Here is a 7,650-nt window from a genome sequence, read left to right on the forward strand (position 1 = left end):
ACTTAGGATGGACTCGTGCCTTAGCGACTTTAAAATTTGAAGATAATAGTTGTACTTATTTGATTGTATTAAAACAATGAGTTCATTTATTCAATAAAACGAAATTATTTATCCCATGGTTGTGAAACAATGATTCTGTTACAACACTCCCCGACGTTTTCGCCACGTTTTGTTGTTTTACGTGGTCGGGTTGTGACATGAGTACTACTCCACAGCATCACAAGAAGCTAAAAGTTCTGGACGTGGGAGACTTATTATTGGATGGTGGTGAAGAGAGTGTAGATGGAGATCCAAACATGTCAATGAACTTGCTTTATGTTGTTGGCACGGTCAATGTTGCGTATCTGTTATTGTATGAAATTCTTTCAAGAACAATTACCTCCTTGTGGACTCTCTCATGATGGGTAAATGTTTTTATACTATCTCGACATTAGTGACTCAAAAGGAATAACCCCTTTCGTAATCTACTTATGTATTTATACTATCATCTTTCTAATAGCGATCTATTGGGATGGAGGAAAAGTCTGCCACATCTCACCCTTCCCAGCCCTACTTTATGAGTAAGACATTACAGAGAATGTTGTTGTTTTTATTTTGCTATCTGATCGCATTATGCTGTTTTTTTTGAAGCCAACTAAAACTGAAAAGCTCAATAGGGCAGTTGATCTCATGCCTGGGTTGTTGAGCATGAAGAATCCAATAAAATGAACGCCAGAAACACTAGCATGGTTATCGCCCAACATGACTCAGGTAAATCTTTTTAAATATTCGTATTAATGTCCACAATCCTTATCACATACTAAAACCAAGGTAAGATTTTCGTAGAGTTGATGCAGAGAGACAAATGTTAATTAGTCAACTCCCTATGATTCTTCAGGTAGAAAGAAGACTCGAGTGGTGATCTTTGGTGGCGGAATCAGTGGCGGCTAGCCCACAACCATCGTAATGGGTAGCCAACCAACCTAAAAATATAAAATTGAACAACAAATCGGTATCAGGATCTGCCTTAAGGTGACCTTTAATTTGATTTTAATTTCTTTAATCGTTTTTTCTTGATTTGATTCCATTTACTAATTGAAAATCAGTGATTCGTTTGAAAAAAAAAAAGGTTTTAGGTTAAATTTACATGTAATATATTTTAGTCTGTTATACATGAGGTTTTGCTTTGTGTGTGAAAGGCACAAAGCCATTGCCATGGTTGTGGCCTATGTCATTAAAGCGGTTTATGAGGATCAAATCTTTTTAGTAGAATATGAATCATCAGTTTATGGTGGGTTAATGTTTAAATGATCTTAAGCTGCTCTTGATATTAGCTTATCGAGTCAAATTTTTTAGTATGAATTTGTACTTTTCTTCTAGCACATTGTAGCTTGCAGCTGGCCTCAACATTAACTCACACACTGTTGTGTTGAACCCTAGGTTATGACATGGGCACATGGCTGACTATTATGATGATACAAGTAACGCACTGTAAATGTTGTTGACCCCACCCCTACCTATGTGTTCTACGCATCATTGTTTATTTATTTTTAATAGAGGCTGATCTCAAGAGGGAGTCAGAGAAAAAAAAGAGCAAAAGAAAAAGAAAAACTAGAAAACCGAGTTTCTGTCTGGTGGAACACAGGCTGCTGTAGCTATTCCGACATCAAAAGTCCTTCTAATTCAAGGTAAGCGCACACCAAAGAATGATTTGTCCACTTGGGAATGAATTCTTAATTATTGATGTTTGGTGTTATTTCTGCAGTTGTTGTTGGGTTAATCTTGATGTTTCAGGTCGTTTCGGGTCGAGTATGGGACAAGTCGATCATGGATCAGGAGATTAGCTGGACATGTATGATGGGTCAACATGTACGGGCCTAGTTATGGAGCCAAATAGCTTGAATGGGTCGGATAAGTGTTAACTTATAACGGATCAGGAATAGCATGGTTGCCTTCTATTTTGAGTATCATTATGCCTAATCTTATAAAATGTTTTGGAGTAAATTAAACCAATGGTCAGTGGAATGGTCAAAGTTCATAGATGGTCAAGTGGAAAAGTCAAATCATTTCTTTGTTTATTCATCATTGACTATTTAATCATATCTTATTTTTAATTAATTTAATCATATCTTATGTTTAATTAATATATAGGTTCTTGGTGGTCTGCGGTAATAGATCGAACCTCTTAGTGACGTTTGAACCATTCCGGTTGCTCTATCTTCTCTAACAAGCTTCTGGTAACCCAAGACGATTTCTGACGATGCTGGTTCAAGACGCTGACAAACGTTCTGGTGACTACCACTGTTGCCAATTCTCTGTAAATGCTGTAAAAAGTTTTTAGGCCTCCAAATAGCTGATGTGGAGATTCTCTTAATCAAGAGAATAAAAGTTTGGGCGGCAATCTGTATTCCTCTATTCTCTTTTCTCTCATTCACAGTGCCATCTCTCTTCTCACTCAAATCTCTTTTTTTGCTCACACGATATCAATCAATCCAGACTTTCCATTTTGTTTAAACCCTTCCCTTTCAATCTTATTGCATATCACTAACCCTAAATCGAAGGCAGTCCTTGCACTTTGACAATTAATCTATGCGAAGACAATGGATCAAACGTTCAAGATCAAGGTTAGACTCTTCTTCCCTGTTGTTTTTTTCTTCTTCTTCAGATTTTGATTCTAAGTTCAATTTCCAAATCTGAAATTAGGGTTCATATTGTTTAAACAGTGTCGATTTGGTAACAAATCAAATGCTTTTGTTAATGGATTTCTAGATAATCTCCTCCTTCAACGATTGTTTGGTGTGGATTTCTCGCAATCAGAGGTACACTTATATCTTTTAACAAACTATCAATGTTGATTTTGGGTTCTTTTTGTGGTTTTTTTTTCTTGATGAATTTTCGTATAAGCTGTGACTCTATCTAAATATTAGAGGCTCCTGCTTTACCAGCAACTATCTGTTTATACACAGAGCGTATATCAGTATAGGATCTTTTTGATCTAATTAATGGATGCGTATGTCAAGATCTGGATACGTATATCAGTTAGGGTTTCATTAGTTCATCTTTACTTTTTTCTATTGCAGAGATATGATTCCATCCCTAAAACGAACTATTACTCCTTATTTTGTTGGTGACTTCTCAAAGGGAACTGCTTAATCTAATCACCAAATTCAGTCTAATGAGTTATTTTAACTGAAAGTTTTATTTTTTGGGGGCATTATTCTTTTTAGTTTTTCATTTGTTAATTTTAAATTGCTATTCAGGTCAACCTTCCATCACATTACTATTTCTATATGGAATCACAAACAACATTGAATCAGATTAGCACTCCACTATCGGGTTGTGTTAGAGTCATCGCAACATCCTATGACGTCTTATCAGGTAAGCTTGCCATTTATATTTTTTTTTGGCCAAATCACAAATGCTAAAAAAAAATTCAAATCTTAGTGTTGATGGTGTCTTTGTGCTTGAAGCATTGTTTTGGGTTAGGGTTTATGAATGAAGCTCATTTTGTTGTAGACTGTTTTTCTTGACAACAGTTTGGATTTGAAGTTTATATCATCATGTTTTTTATTGTTGTCATCTTTATATGTTTATTCTTTTTATAAAATGGTTCAAGTTTTTTTTTTCTTATTTTTCTTTTAGGTAATTGATTATAAAACTCCACAAAGTAGACTCTTTTGTTCATGTCTTTGGATTTGTGGGCAAGTGGTTATAATGGTTGTACATGGATGTTGAGCAAAGATCAACAGTTAATGACAGTTTCAACATTGCGAGAGGCCCATGCATGTACTGAAGAGTTAAAGTCCTTGAGTTCTTTATATCTTTCTTGGACTTTTCTTTTTTTATGAAAATTTTTAGTTATGATAGATTTTGTATTATTCTCTATTATACCTAAGAAATTTGTTGGTTTGACTTTATTATTATTTTCTTTTATTTTGACTTTTTAAGCTTATGCACCAGTCATTTTAGCTTGGACTTAGTATTTTGACTTCGTAATTAAGATTGAAGTTATCCATTGTATATCCTATAATATTCATCATGGTCCATTTGCTAATTATTAATTACTTTTGCAGCTTCTTGAAGAAAGGAAAGCAGACTTGCTCAAGAACCTTGAAGAGAGTTCACCTTATGCAGCACCTCAAGACTCGAGGCAGTTCCTTCCCTCTGTTGTTCAGCTCTTGAAGGTATTCGGGCAAAATATTAAACACTACTTTATATATATATATATATATATATATATATATATATATATATTCACTTTGTTAAGTATCAATTCTATTGTTGCTATTTAGATATATTCCTCATGTGTGACTGTTGTGGCTATTTTTTATATCTTTTGTATTCTTTACTTCTCAGAAGTACATGTCTTTAAAGAAAACATGAGAAGATATGAACTTCATATTTGTTGAGTGTATGTTGTATACATTCCATCATTTAGCTAACAAGGTGGGCAATGTGCCACGACCCTCCTATTTGATAATTTTAAGACAAAAATAAATAAAAAAATAAAGGGGATCGTGGTTTGGGCCATGACCACACCTTTAGGGTAGTGGTTTTGAATAGTGGATTAAAGATGGATGACATAATGCCTATGTGGAAAGTCATGGTGGTCATGAGGATCATGACCACACCCTCATTGGAATTTGGAACCTTTCCTATATATGTGTGTTGCTGTAATACTAGGGTCTTAGTCTGATCATGCTAAAGCCATTTTCAACAGCCCTGACGCATTTTCCACAAATTTGGTGCTTAGTAGTTAAGTTTGTAGTATCAAATTAAAAAAAAATGGTAATCATAGGTGGCAAAATGGTGATGTTGGTTTTGAGTTAAAATGGGCAACTTTTTTTATGGATCATAATTGGTTGGGGATCGATTAAAAGTTGGATCAATTTAATGTAGTGAACACAACGTGTAAGACAAAAAATGTTGTAATTTTTATGAGATTTTTTAATGGAATTTATTGTAATTTTTAAAGGGGTTGTAATCTAAGTGCATGCCTCCTTCGTTAACTGGTCGTATGTTTCGCAATGACAATCAACAAAAGTCAAGGTCAGTCTCTTTCAAGAATTGGTTTGTACCTCAAACAATCGGTCTTCTCTCATGGTCAATTGTGTATTGCCTTATCAAGGGTGAAAACAAGAAATGGGGTCAAAATACTCATACTTGACAACAACGGAAAACCTACAGATAAAACAACTAATGTGGTGTATAAAGAGATTTTCAACGAATTGTGATATCTGTATATTGATGGTTAATAAAAAGTTTTTACATGATCCGTTTCAAGACGTGTATATATTCATAACATTTTATGTAAACAACGATAATGAAGCGATATTATCTTTAATCAACCTGTGTAATACACGGGTCCTTAGGTTAGTGATTTTATATTTTGTATTGGTTTAACATGTGATGATGAGATTCGATTGTTGTGAAGAATTAATATAATAATGTTTAATGTCTTATTACGAGTCAATTACATACCGGAAATATCGAGCAGTAAATGCTATACCGGAAATGCGATATCTAATTTATTTTTAGTTTAATGATATTACGATACTTTTTTCCTAAACATATGTTAACATCTAATTCTTAATTGTTGTATATGTTTACAAAATATTTTTTCATTATAATTCAGATACATTAGTACCTATAGTATAGATACAAAATACATGACAAGTTTGTGTATAACATTGTAAGACCCGTATTAAATAAATGACAATTGTTTTATAAAAGATGAATTACATATTTCTAATTATAATTCAAAGTTATTTAAAGCTTCACGAGTTCTTAAACGAAGGTCACTACTTAATCGCCAATTTGCTCCCCGGCTTTAACTTCATCCATATTGTATGTTAACTGAAAATGTATTATTGTCATTGCAAGTTAACATACAGGATCCAAGTACCCTTAAGTTATACTTGAAACCAAACGATTAAGTTATACTCATCTTGCTTTTGTATGTTTTTATGGCTCTTTATACCTAGAAAAACTTTAAGAGACCAAATTAAAAATTTGTGGTGGAGATAAGGGAAAGAGGATATTTTAGAGGTTAAAAATGTTATTTATATACTTTTATTTATTGTAAATTAAATTTTCCTACCTGGAAAGTTTCCGGGTTATAACCTAGTATTTTATATATAGAAATGGGGAAGGTTCATTTGAGAAGAAAATTAAATTAAGAAAAAAAAAACAAAGGGTACAAATATAAAACATTAAATAGTTTTTCTCTCAACTCATTTATTATTATCGTTGACTAATTAGTTAATCACAAACACTATCATCCCCCATACTTAAGTTTTTGCTTACACACATCAAAATTTATCCTGCACGTTTTGAAATTATCCTACACATATTGAAATTTATCCCACACAGCTCGTAATTCATCCTACATACCACGTAATTTATGCAACACTTTAAATTATATATTTTTTTTCTTTTTTTGAAAACAATATCTTTTTTGAAAATAAGTTACAAATTTAATGTAGTTAACTATTAAAAAGGAAAACTACCAGTTAATGATCCATCTAAGTTTACCAATATACCCTTATAGTGTGACATCTGTGCCTCCACTGCCATCAAACAAATACCAAATAAATGAAATATTGTATTTCATACTTGGGATTTGTATAAATATGTGTATTATTTGCACATATCAATTCTCGTTCGATTTCAAGCTTTAAATCGCTTTCTAGAAAGTTATACGCGAACTGATGCGTAAACGTAATCAGTTTAATGCGACAAACACTCCAGAATAGTGACATAGGCTTAACATACCTTAAATTTACATAACTTAGAAATAAGTTTTGGAAGGTTTGGTGTGTCGAAATCAAGTTTATTCGCTTACAGGGACTAATTTCGACAAACTGCGAAAGTATGCCGATTTGTACTGTAATGAACATTCCGGAACTTGATCATAAGTTAAACATGCCCTAAATATCCTTTACATAGCTTAGAAATAGGCTTTGAGGTGTTTGGTGTGCAAAAATAAACTTATAGGTCATTCAGGGACTAAAAGCGTCAAAAAGTGCACAAGTTTGCATTTTCGCGCATATCTTACGTTCTGAATATATCCGGACACCCAAAAATTTATGTAATCATTAAAATATTATATTTTAGTGATTGGCATGATAAAATTTCATCCGTCGCTTACTTTGGATCGTTTTTGCGTTCGTTACGACTTCCGTCGTAATTAACCGAACAACGCGATCGTACGACCAAACGAACCGACATCCGAGAAATTTTTGAGCATATTTTGAGTTCCCAACACTTTAACTTCATTTTATAGCCTTGAAATGAGGTTAACGGGGCTTAAACGTGTCAAAAATGGGCCGAAATGCATGTTTTGCAAGTTCAGGGACTGAAACTGTCAATCTGTCAAACATGGCTAGGCGGCCCGCGTAAACCCAAGCCATATTCTTACGCGGGGCGCGTGAGCCTATCAGACAGAAACATTGAATCTGGTCATTCAGTTCGATTTTGATGGTTTTGATCAATGGTTTTTCATGCTATGGGCTGGTTTGTGTGGGGAACAAGTCCCCCAATCCTTCCTTGACACTTGTATGGCCTAGATCATGCCCTCCTCTCCAAGAAATGATCTTAATGGTTTGCGAAAAACTATATATAGGCCATGCCCCCATTCCATTTTCCTTGCATTTGGTCTGAGATTTCTCT

At 33.8% G+C, this 7,650-nt stretch overlaps 1 long non-coding RNA gene across 1 annotated transcript; it reads left to right on the forward strand.

Annotated features, from left to right (window-relative positions):
- The first annotated feature begins 482 nt into the window (after positions 1 to 482).
- LOC118482995 lies at positions 483 to 900 on the forward strand. Its single transcript, XR_004869431.1, has 3 exons — positions 483 to 560; positions 662 to 750; positions 878 to 900. It is a non-coding gene; the product is annotated as an uncharacterized LOC118482995 (long non-coding RNA).
- The last annotated feature ends 6,750 nt before the right edge of the window (positions 901 to 7,650 follow it).

The sequence above is a fragment of the Helianthus annuus genome, chromosome 10, assembly GCF_002127325.2.
Source record: "Helianthus annuus cultivar XRQ/B chromosome 10, HanXRQr2.0-SUNRISE, whole genome shotgun sequence".
NCBI lineage: Eukaryota > Viridiplantae > Streptophyta > Magnoliopsida > Asterales > Asteraceae > Helianthus > Helianthus annuus.